The sequence below is a fragment of the Dipodomys merriami genome, unplaced genomic scaffold (assembly GCF_024711535.1).
Source record: "Dipodomys merriami isolate MVZ:Mamm:240054 unplaced genomic scaffold, mDipMer1.0.p SCAF_26, whole genome shotgun sequence".
Classification (NCBI taxonomy): domain Eukaryota; kingdom Metazoa; phylum Chordata; class Mammalia; order Rodentia; family Heteromyidae; genus Dipodomys; species Dipodomys merriami.
This window is the reverse complement of record NW_027204048.1, coordinates 19,926,447-19,939,159: the sequence shown is the minus strand read 5'-3', so window position 1 is coordinate 19,939,159 and position 12,713 is coordinate 19,926,447.

Below are 12,713 nucleotides of genomic sequence, written 5' to 3'. Positions count from 1 at the left end.
AAAAAGCTTGCTTCTTTGGTTAGAGAAATGAGAATGATCCTTCTCATACATGCTGCCCTAAACCCAGGAAGATTGGATCCATTCATCACAGAGCGCAGCAGAGGTAAGGGCACTACCTTGTCCTTCAGGGCCAGCTGGAGAGCCATTTCCTCTTGGGGGTTTTCAAATTCATTCTTGATTTCTCAAGACATTTTAATTTGCTTTGTACATTCAGGTGTAACATTTTCTCCAAAAATTTAAACTGTCCAATACTGTACATATAGTTTCATTAGAAAAATGTGGGGATTTTATTTGTGTGTGTGTGTGTGTGTGTGTGTGTGTGTGTGTGTGTGTGTGTGCGCACGCCAGTCTTAGAGCTAGAACTTGGGGCCTGGGCACTGTCTCTGAGCTTCCTTTGCTCAAAGCTAGTGCTCTACCACTTGAGCCACAGCACCACTTCCAGCTTTTTCTTAGTAGTTTATTAATAGGAGATAACAGTTTCATGGACTTTTATGCCCAGGTTGGCTTCCAACTGCAATCCTCAGAGCTCAGCCTCCTGAGTAGTTAGGATTACAGGTCTGAGCCACCAGCCCCAGTAGAAAAATGTTAGTTAAAATTAGGAATGAAGTGATGAAACTATGAGTTACGTTCAAGTCATTGTATTGGTCAGTTTACTTCAATGATTTCATGAAGTCCGCTTGGCACTGTAGCTTTTGACCAATGAGCTTCTTTCTCTAGAGTGCCATTGAATTTATTCATATTGTCTTCTAGTCGGGACCTTGTTTCTCACTTATTCATTCTCACCTGCTTGTAGATAATTGGATTCTTAAGACAAGAATCACATTTTATCCTAAGAAATGTCTAGCACTATGCTGACATCTGAGGAATATTCAATAAATACTTGTTGATTGGTGTATTTAGGTCAATATTCTGGTTTTCACCCAATGTATTCAATATCTAATACCTTAATTTTAATAGCAATGGCAACAACAACAACAAAAATCTATGCATCAAAGGCACATGTAATGAAATTCTGAAGTGCTTCCTCTCCAAGCATGTAGTAAAGAGCAGAGCTCTGAAAACAGGCTGACAAGATGGGAAATACATCTCTGCCCCTTGCTGCCAACATGACCTTGAATTTAATCTACTTAAATTTCATTTTCCCCCCACAGGGATGAAATGAAGATAATAGAAATGACTACAATCTAGTAGTGTTGGATGTATTGTTAAGTATACAAAGCACACGAAGTATTATCTAACACATACTAGACTACAGATTATTATTAGTGTCATTATTATCATTAGAACCATTAAAATAATACACTAACTTAGGGAAATTTAAGAAGACTTTTAAATTGTTTCTGATACTTCTCATTTCAAAATCTACCCCTAGAAAACATGCAAATGAATAAGGAGAGACTATTGGAAACAGACAGGTATTCTTTCTATTTTTTCCCTAACTTTGGTGGTACGGGGTTTGAATTCACACTTGCTAGCATTAGTGCTATCTAGAATTCCAAAAGTCATCTCGGGTAACTGTAACTCATGACTTTTTCAATAAAGTCTTTAAAACATCATCTTTTCATAAAAACAATCACTGCAACAAAATACAGGCAAATTTTTTTAGGAATAAACTTTATAAAACTCTAGATACTAGCAAAAAATATCAGCTCAAGTAGAGTTTATTCAAAAAATAGTTAAAAGCATTAAGAAGAGCAAATTGTATACAATTTACAAACTTCCATTCTCACTTATCAGCTAGGAAAAAGCACTAAAAATAATAACCCCTGCCCTTCAGACTTGTTATGAGAGAGAAAGATAGTATTTACATTGAATTGTCTGTGCTCTGTATTATGACTTCCCAGAAATCTTTCTCTTCTTTTACCTTGATCTCAGAACACAACCAGCCAAACTCACACTTCACAAATACTTTCTGTATTTGTTAAAGAATATTTACAGTGAAATATTTTAGCAGCTGCTACTTCGGGCTTTGTGTAGGCTGTTGAGACAAAGATTAGACTAACCAAAAAAAGCTGTAAACAAAGGTTTCAGAATGAGATGCTTTGAGGAATACAGTATTTTAAAAGCTCTGATTCATATGTTGGGAACTAAAAGCCATATATCTACTTAGGGAAGGTTGTATTCTCAAGAAATAGAATTTGAACAAAGGCCACTGAGCCAACCTTGGGCTCAGTGCACAAAGCTGGAGTTATAGCTGTAGTTCAAATAGCAGAGCACTAGCTGTAAGCAAAAAAGAACTCAGGGTCAACATCCAGGTCCTGAGTTCAGGCCCCAGGACCAACACATAATACATACACACAAAAGTTTATATGTGTGTGTTTGTGTTTGTGTGTACATCTATATATAAATTTATATATACAGCTTTACATAAATATATATTATATGTTTTACATATTTATATAAATATATCTATGTATTATACATTTGTTATGTATATTATATTTATTGTACATAAACTTAGAAAAAACATGAGAAAAAGAAATTATAAAAAGGAATAAAGCAGACATTCTAAAATTGTAAAGTCCAATAACTGAAATTAAAAATACATAAAAATAAAGAGAATTTGAGCAGAAGAATTTGAACAAAAGAATCACGACACTTAAGATATATGAATGGGATGATCCAACATAAAAAAAAAAAGATAGAAAAAAAGAGAAGAAAGTGCACAGTGTCTAAGAGACCCCTGGAACTCCATGGAAGGAAAGAAATGCAGAAGTAGAGAAGACGAGAAGAATACGGCAAAAGAATATTTGGAAAAGTTCTCAAACCTAATGGGAAATATTCTATGCACATAGAAAGGTCATCAAAGTGCATCCTACAAATTCCAAGGGGAATTCACCATTAACAAACGGTGGAAACCAAGGACAAAAATCTCCTTCTTGACAGACACAACCACAAGACCTGCCCAATGTTTAACAAATGGACGGTTGGCGACGTTCTACTGTCCACAAAACTATGTTTCACAAATGAGGAGAAAATTAATACATGAGTAAGACAAACACGAACATTAGGTTTATCACTTAAAGATGTGCCCTATAAAAAATGCTTGAAACTTGCAAGCTAAATGAAAGGATTTGAAACAATAACCTTCATCCCTCTCAGCAAAAAATAAATATTCAGGTCATAAAAAGGACAATATGAGCTGTTGTTGGTAGAACGATTGCAGACCTACGTAAACCTACGTGTTAACAGGCACACAGTCTATCAAAGTCGATGGGGCAGAACCAGGGATACAGTGTTTCTACAACACTCCGACACTGACTTTGAATTAATCCGGATTCCTGCATGCAGATGTTACAAATTCAGGTGTAATTATACTTCCTAACCTAACCATGAAGAAAAGAACCCAAATAACACTAACAAACCAACATGGAAATGAAAAAGGAGCACTAGCGAGTACTCCACACAAAAGAAATCAGGATTGAATAAATAGAAGAACACAGAAGACATGAGCTATAGAAAACATACAGAAAAATGGCAAAAGGCATCCTTTCTTGTAATGACTTCATGGGTTTACTTCTTTAAGGTAAACAGAGTGAGTTTATTTGGAAGTGAATGGAAAATAGTGAGACTCGTCATTTGGACAGGGGTCCCAAAGAGGAGGAGTCCCTGCTTAGAATTACTTTAAAATAAAGTAAGCTTTCCTCAAGACTTTAATTGGTAGAAAAGATTAAGAACAAAACAAAAATGGTTACACTTGTAATCCTAGCTACTCAACAGACTAATCTTTGAAGGTTAGTGAGAAACTGTCTCAAAAAATACAGCATTATTTTCAAAAACTACATTAGTTTATAGCTAACACACCAATATCATCAGAAAATGTCCCCCCTCTACCCCCCATCCCCCACTACCACTCCACCCCCCCAAACCCCAGTTGTGGAGCTTGAATGCAGGGTCTGGACACTGTCCCTCAGCTCTTCAGCTCAAGGCTAGCACTCTACTACTTTAAGCCGCAGCTCCACTTCTGAGTTTTGAATGATTAGTTAGAGATAAGTGTCTCATGGACTTTTCTGCCCAGGTTGGCTTCGAACTGCAGTCCTCAGATCTCAGCCTCCTGGGTAGTTAGGATGACAGGTGTGAGCCACCAACATCCAGCTCAGAAAAAATTTTAAATTTTTATTAATTATTATTGTTGTTGGTCATGGGGCCTGAACTTTGGGCCTGGGCGCTGTCCCTCAGCTTTTCAGCTCAAGGCTAGTGCTCTACCACTTCAGCCATAGCACCACTTCTGGCTTTTTCTGCTTATGTGGTGCTGAGGAATCGAAACCAGGGCCTCATGCATGCAAGGCAAGTGCTCTACCACTGAGCCACCTTCCCAGCCCCGGTTTTAAATTTTTAAAAAGCAATCAAGCTCATTAGAGTTAACCCAAGCTTTCCCAAATTCTGTTTTCTTTTTATTTATTTACTTCTAAGAGTTTGGATTTTCTCATTGGCATAAATATTATTAACTGTTTTCCTTGAGATGACAAACATCAGTTTGTTTATTTTCAAGAAAGTATCTGCAGCTAGGCACCGGTGGCTCATACCTGTAATCCTAGCTACTCAGGAGGCTGAGATCCGAGGATCACAGTTCAAAGCCAGCCTGGTGCTGTCACTTAAAGTGGTAGAATGCTAGCCTTGAGTGGAAAAGCTCAGTGACAGAGCCCCAGGCCCTGAGTTCAAGCTCCATGACCGACAGAAACAAAACAAGTACCTGCCTGTCAGGTACAGTCCTGCATCAATTCAGTTTGTCAGTTTCTCTTCCAAGTGAAGATAGTGCTGCAGAAATAAAAACCACCAATTCAGCGCACACAGGGGTCCTGAGTGCCTCTGTTTGCACTGGAAATCCTCTGTGCTCAATTGTAATTTTACCATGTGGAATAGTTAAAACATTATGCACTCAAGAATCGAGATTTAAGAACTTTAAGGGCTGGGAAGGTGGCTCAATGGTAGAATGCTTGACTCGCATGCATGAAGCTCTGGGTTCGATTCCTCAGCACCACATAAGCAGAAAAAGCTGGAAGTGGCGCTGTGGCTCAAGTAGTAGAGCATTCGCCTTGAGCTGAAGAGCTGAGGGACAGCGCCCAGGCCCAGAGCTCAGGCCCCACAACCGACCAAAAAAAAAATGCCTTTCACAGATTTATCAAGGATATTTTAAAGTAAAGTTATCTTTTTTCAACTGCAAGTGCCTAACAGTGAAAGAAAGAGTTGGAGGTCCCATGGGCGCTCCTGCTTTGATTGATCTAAAGCAAATTGTTTACTCACTATCAGTGCAAATGTCAATACCATCAGAGAAGGACAAAATCAGCCCATTCTTGTATAAAAGCAGTTGTGATTTGTAGACAAACAGAAACAGCTTCTCTAAAATGTAGGTTGAGAGGAAGGATTTCTGATCAAAACTGGAAACTTGATCATCTTTGTGAAATTTGTTCTGTGTTCCTGCTAGTTGTTCTTGATCATTTCCTGCTTTCTGTCTGTCTGTCTGTTCTGTCTGGTCTTGTTGCATTCATAAAATCTTACCAATTCTTGGAGTTCATTTCAGTAAGCATCATTTGATATGATCTTACGCACATAGCTGTTGAGCCCTTGTGATCCTCTCCTAAGAATATCCTCCTTTGTTCTTACTGTGTGACTGTTTAGATTGCTATTTATTTAATCATGTCCAGGTGTAATTATTTGTCTTTTACTGTTCCTTGGGTTTACTTATAGATTTATAGAAACATTCTAGTTATTACAGATGAAACAAACCATGCAGCCTGTTTCTTTGGGTCTGGCTTACTTTGCTTAGTATAATTTTTTTTCAAGTCTTTCCATTTCCTTATGAATGGGCGATTTCATTCTTTCTGATGAAAGTCTAGAATTCCATTGTGTATTTCATCATACTGTGTGCAGTTACTTTTTTTCTTTTCTTTTTTCTTTGTTAATTTCCTCCTGTCCCTGTTTTTGATTTCTGTACCCTTGTCTTGTATATAAGTTTATCTGATGTGGGGAGGGGAAGGGAAGCACAGAAACAGTGGAACAGAAGGTGAACCAATTCAGCAGTGAAACCCACTGGACATTATGTTGGAAATGAACTATACAATTTGGGGCAGGGGAAAGTCAGGCTGGGGGGAAAGACTGGGGGAGAATCATCTGATTTATGTAACTGTAATCTCTCTGTGTATGAATCACCTTTATAATAAAATTTTTTAAAAAAAATTTGTGGTCTCCCATGAGCCCTTTTGCATAGATAGGGTCCTGATTCTCTGCTTCCTCTTGCTTTGTTGTATGACATTATGGTGGAGCTATTCTCTTTCCCTCCCTGTTACATAATTGGTTGGTTATCTTCTATCTTTAAATATTTCTTTTCTCTGTTAAGTTCTCTTTCTTATCCTTCTTGACTAAGGCTGCACAAACCTACTTGGCTTTGCTTTCCACTAGATTGCTAATTTTCATCAAGGCAGCTATCAGAAAGAATGAGCCGGGCGCTGGTGGCTCATGCCTGTAATCCTAGCTACTCAGGAGGCTGAGATCTGAGGATTGCGGTTCAAAGCCAGCCCGGGCAGGAGAGACCGTGAGACTCCTATCTCCAATAAACCACCAGAAAACCGGAAGTGGGGCTGTAGCTCAAGTGGTAGAGCGCTCGCCTTGAGCTGAAGAGCTGAGGGACAGCGCCCAGGCCCAGAGTTCAAGCCCCACGACCGACCAAAAAAAAAAAAAAAAAAAAAGAAAGAATGACACCACCCCATTTGTAAGGAAATTGAAGGACTTGGGAAAAAATCATATTAAGTGAGGTAAGCCTGACCCAAAGAAACATAGGTCCCATGGTTTCCCTTACTTGCAATAATTACTATACATCTAGGATAATCTTAGCAGATGAGCAGAATAACTCAATAGCTATGTACATATAACCATATAAAATGATGCTAAGTGAAATGAACCCCAAGACATGGACACAAGAGTTTTTTTCCATGTTGTTGTTGTTCTCAATGTCCTATGTGATTGCTTTTATCTTTTGTGTTTTTTCCCCTATGGCTTATCTCCTGTTGTCACTGTATTTAATTTTGGTACCATGGGTATTGTATATACATTTATCTGAACTAGGGAAGGGAAGGGAACAACAGAATGGTGAGACAAAGGACAAAGGGAACCTACGCAGCAGTGATACTCACAAGACAATACGTTGGAAATGATCTGTACCACTTAGGGGTGAGGATTGGTGGGGGGAGGGAAAAAGGGAGAAAAATGAGGGGAGAGGTAACAAGTTAGGCAAGAAATATACTCACTGCCTTATTTATGTAACTGTAACCCCTCTGTCCATCACCTTGACAATAAAATTAAAATTAAAAAGGAATTACCTAAGGCAGCCCAGCCGTCCCAGATATACGGCCATTTCTACCCAGATTATCAGCCCTTCTCTCACATCTACCTTTCAGCTTCTGTCCTGGAATGTTATAATATTCATGAAACCAAGTTACAAACCAAGTTTTAAAATTAAGTGCTTTTAAAAAGCAAAAGAGAATTTTATATGATGTTACTATATTTTAAATATTCACAACATCTTACATTTTCAAAGTGTTCTATCTTTAATACAATATAGAAATGTGGTAAAAGATTTCATTTCTGTTAGCATTATGGAACTTCCCATTTTCTTTTTGCCAAGGTGAACTTTATGCCAAGTAATCCAGGATTTTGCTCTTTTCAAGAGAAGATGAGTCCCTTTAAAAGAAAACTTACAGGAAAGGAGGAGCAAACTTCATGTACAACAAGCACAGCTTGAGTCACTGATATTTTCACATGAGTATTTTGGGCTCAATTAAGGAAGAAGATGTTTACAATCCTGGATAGCAACCGCAAATCCTTCAAATTTATATGGACCCTTTTGAATCTTAGAGGTTTCATGTGATATGGTTTTTAAAATTAGACACAGTTCAATTCTAATATCTCAATTTTGAAAATTAAACTGTCCTTTGAGAATGCAGGGGTGACATGTTTATTAACAAAGTTGTTTGTGATTATGAAGATCTTGCATCTTCTATTTTCAGTCAGAATAATATTTTGATCCCAATGATAAGATTAGAGTTTCGAACTCTGGATTTGTGTTCAGCTTTGGAGTTAATTGCTATATGTCTTTGACCTTTCAAGGTGCTCTTTTATAGGGGGAGCTACCCGCTAACAATGCAAAGTAAGCTTTCAAATACTGTATTGATCAGCAGCTAATATGCAGATAGGACACCCCTGATAATGAAATTTTATGTAACAAAATGTGATTACTTCATGTCAGACTATTTCACCTTGACCAACATAACTTACACGTATCTGGTGTGAAAATTTATTGATCTTACTGGAACTATTCTCTTACTTTGTACAGGACAAAAGAGTTTTCTACAATTTGCCCAGTGATACTATTATTTATCATGACATTAATAATTTCCCATGCCTGTGTACTCCTTATATTTCTGGAACTGTCTACAGGCATTATTTGCTTGATGCTCAAAACCATCTGTGGAGGTTGACATTATAGCTGGACACTTCTATTGAAAATGAACTAAATTCAGGGTGGTTCATTCATTCACTTAACAATAACTCACTAAATTCCAGTTTAAACATTTACACACTTGCCTTAACACCAAAAATTACAACAGCCTCATTTTCTCATTTTTCCTTCTTGTCCATTAAGTGGAATATATTTTAGATGCTCCTCTCTCTCTCTCTCTCTCTCTCTCTCTCTCTCTCTCTCTCTCTCTCTCTCTCTCTCTCTCTCTCTCTCTCTCTCTCTCTTTCTCTCATAGTTTTAAAACTTGAGCTCATTGTAGAGAGCAATATATTCATTTGTGGTTATTTCTCCAGTGTTATAAATGCCTTAGATTCTGAATTACTATGTGTTTTGAACACTTATTCTGTAGTGATGTCAATATAAGCAGAATCCACACTAATAAAAGAAAAAGAAGCAATGGAATCATGTTCTTTTGCAGAGAATAACTTCAATTTCCGTAATACATGGAAGATTAACATTCATTCAGGTATTTTCTACAATATTGATTTTTCTTACTCATAAATTTAAAAATTGCAAATAGAAAATACAATCTTTTTTCTATTTTCAGATTTAGATTTTGATATATCTGAGTCTAATTTACTGCCTTTTTCTTTAAAAAAAAAAAATGCTTGTCCTGGGGCTTGAACTCAGGGCCTGAGCACTACCCCTGACTTTCTGTGCTGAAGACACCACTCTCCCATTTGAGCCAGAGCTTCATTCCCAACTTCTAAGAAATTTTGAAGGTTAATTGGAGATAAAAGACTTACAGACTTTTCTGCCTAGCCTGGCTTCCAACCAAGATCCTCATACCTCAGCCTCCTGAATAGCTAGGATTACAGGTGTGAGCCACCTGTGCCCAACACTTAATTAACTTCTTCTTAGTCCATTTGACTTGATAAATCTGTATCTGACTCTCATTCTCAATTTCCTAACTATAAAGTGAAAGTAATAATCCTGTGAATAAGGTTGTTTATAGAGTGTTATACAGATATTTTGTGCCTGCTAACTAGTGTAATTAATAATCTCAGTTCTAATCTGTTATGATTTTAAGATGTTCAATTACATTAAAATGTTTATAGGGCCATGAGTAAGTGCAAGATCTTGGAGTAAATGTATACCTAAAATCAAAAGGGATCATTTCAGCATCATTCCGATATAGGCTAATGTTTGTCAGTCATGTTTCTGAAGGCCAGCAACTAATTTAATCAACATATTTATACATTTTGCTCCTCCTGCTTTGGAGGATAAATAATATTATACTATAGGCTTTAAATCCCTGGGTCCTGATTAGAACACAGGAAGAGGATGGAAAATAATCCCTAACATTTTGACTCTTTTCGTTCTTTAGACCAGTCTGTCCAATATAGTAGACACAAGCCATAAATATGTGGAAAATGGCTAATCTGACACGTTGTAAGTAAAAAATATACAAGGAATTTTCGACACTTAAACTGGTGTCAAGTATTGCATTGGTATTTTGTGTTGGGTAATCGTTAAAGTGATCACTTATTTTTGTGGTTTGAATTTTTTAAATGATGATAAAACACAAATATAAAAATTACCATGGTTGAAATACCATTTCAACCTTATTTAACTCTAGAGCTCTGTGGCATTACATGCACAGCATTATCACAGCAGTGCCACTGTCCACACAAAGGATTCTTTCAGGCTAGCAAAAACAAAATTCTGTTCCATTTAATAATAATTCCCCATTGCCATGTTTTCCCAGCTTTGGCAACTACCATTCTACATTATGTGTCTATATATTTCACTGCTTTGGGTTGAGATGATAATATCTTGAGTCTATTGAATAAATAAAATATATTTCTAAAATTTAATTTTACTTTCCTTTAAAATTTTTAATATGGGTATTAGAATTTTTAAAATTAAATTTGTGGTTCATAATATATTTTATAAGATAATGTATTTTCCCATGGCCATCTAAAAAAGTAACCATTAATCATTTGTAGCTGCTTACATTTAAGTTAATTAATATCAAATAAGATTAAAAACTCAATTTCTCCTGGTACTAGTTTAATGCCATATGTGGCCACTGGCAGCATATAGAACAGTGCAGGTATGGAATACTGATCATCACAGTAAGTTCTGTTAGACAGTACTACTCTAGAAACTTCCACAAGAAAAGAACCAGCAGTGCTTTGTGTCCCCAGCTCACGCCTCTAACCTTAGCTACCACCCAGAAAGCTGAGATCTGAGAACTGTACAAGTCCATGAAACTCTTACCTCCAATTAATCACCAAGCAACTGAAAGTGTAGCTGTGGCTCATCAGTAGAGTGATAGCTTCAGCAAAAATACTCAGGGCCAGTGCCCAGGCCCTAAGTTCAAGCCCCAGGACCAACAAAAAGAAAAAGAGAAAAGAGAAGAAAGCTGTAATCCCACTCAGGAGGTGGAGGTAGGATTGAGAATTTAGACAAGAATTTAGCAAGATCCTGTCAAAAATAATAACCATTAAAAAATAGGAGAGAGAGAGAGAGAAGGAAGGCAGGAAGGCAGGAAGGCAGGAAGGCAGGAAGGAAGGAAGGCAGGAAGGCAGGAAGGAAGGAAGGAAGGAAGGCAGGAAGGCAGGAAGGAAGGAAGGAAGGGAAGGAGGAAGGAAGAAAGGAAGGAAGGGAAGGAGGGAGGAGGGAGGAAGGAAGGGAGGGAGGGAGGGAAAGAAGAAAAATAAAGAGCAAAAGAAAGAAGGAAAGAAAGAAGAAGGTAGAGGGAAAGAAGACGGAAGGAAGGAAGGAAGGATGGGAGGGAGAAAGGAAGGAAGGAAGGAAGGAAGGAAGGAAGGAAGGAAGGAAGGAAGGAAGGAAGGAAGGAAGGAAGGAAGGAAGGGAAATCTAAAACAAGGTCAGCAGGTCACAAAGTTCTTGAACCCAACAAGGAAAACCAAGAGTTCAGTTTATTTTGCAACACATTTTTGAAATTGTGAACTATGCTCTTTGTATTATTTATTGCATATCACTGAGCAACATCCACAGACAGCCTCAGATGTTTAGACCATGAAGTTTCAGATGGTGCCATTGAATGTGCAGCACACTACTGGGTATTGTCACAAGTCAACTAAAATACTTGTAAACACACATCATGTCAGTCATTAAGACGAAGGGTGTAATTACACTTTTAAATGTGGTGAAGCATTTTGAAAGTAGCATACAATTTTCTAGAGCAGGAACCTTTGTGAACGCAGTGTTTATACAGCTTGACTTCTTCAGGTTTGTTCACATCCAGAGTCCCCGCTGTGAACAAGCCAGCTGAAGACAAAAGAAGCAATTTGTGCGTTTTGTGCCATTTCATTGAGAGAAGCAAGCAGGAGTGACATGGACACTGAGCCATAGATGGACAGAAAAACAGACAGGAGAGGATAGCGCCAGACTAGAGCAAACAGATGAAATGTGTCAGTTCCCGAAAGGAGCACATTTTTAATGACTGATTGTCACCGAGACGATATAAGAGCAAATGTGCCTTTTGCGACAAAAAGTTATGGATGCTTTTGGTTTCTCATGAATTGCTTTTAACATCTAGGTTCACTTTCAGAATCACACTGGCTCCATGCTCGCTTTCTGAGGGTACCACCTTGTCTCTTTGATGTCATCCTGTCCCCAGACCTGAAATGGTTACACACCCAGGGAAGGAGTGCTTCTCAGCATGGTCACCTCGCACTGCATACCTGACTTGGCATGTAATTGAAGGACAGTGAATATATTTTAAAAATATAATATAACTAGATATAACATAATAGAAAGGGGCTAAAAGTGATGGTGTGTACTCCACTGGAGTATCAGTTTGTGTTATAAGCCACATGACTGAGAGTCTATGACATAAATCATGCCACCTGGCTTAGTATTCCCTAGACTTTCATATTTTATTTGCGTGTTTGATTCTATATTTATATTATCCTTCAGTAGCTTGCAAAGGGTTTCAATTCAATATGTCCCTTTGTAAGTTTTCATCTTTCATCAATACCATCTCTTCCATCATTCCTCTACATTTTTTCCTACCTCTAGCCATCCCCTTCATTTACCTAGTTTCGTTTTCACAGTACATGAGTTGACTATTCTGATTGTGCTTGCCCATCCCCTCTCTCCATTCATGAGTTCACTTCCCTCACCCCAACCACACATATTCCAGGTCTCTGGTATCCATGCCAGCTGGGTAACTGACCGCGGTTCACGTTTGTCATCCTAGCTACTCTGGAGGCTGAGATCTGAG